This window comes from Nestor notabilis, unplaced genomic scaffold (assembly GCF_000696875.1).
Source record: "Nestor notabilis isolate BGI_N333 unplaced genomic scaffold, ASM69687v1 scaffold1247, whole genome shotgun sequence".
In the NCBI taxonomy this organism is placed as follows: Eukaryota; Metazoa; Chordata; class Aves; order Psittaciformes; family Psittacidae; genus Nestor; species Nestor notabilis.
The window spans coordinates 32,230-32,436 of NW_009936730.1; positions in this window are offsets into that span (position 1 = coordinate 32,230).

A 207-nucleotide genomic window follows, 5' to 3' on the forward strand; every position below is an offset into this window, starting at 1 on the left:
CGGGCTCCCACAGCCACCAAGAGAAGCTCCAGATGAAGCATCACTGATGGGTAACAGGAGCGACTTCAAATGCCAAAGCACAGATCAGGCATCACTGGGAGTGATGCAGCTCGAAGAAGATTAACTTCTAAGTGTAAAAGCTGCTCTGCGTTTTCCAGTGAGTCTACAACTTCATGCCTCCTCGATAACATCTCCTGCCTATTAAAC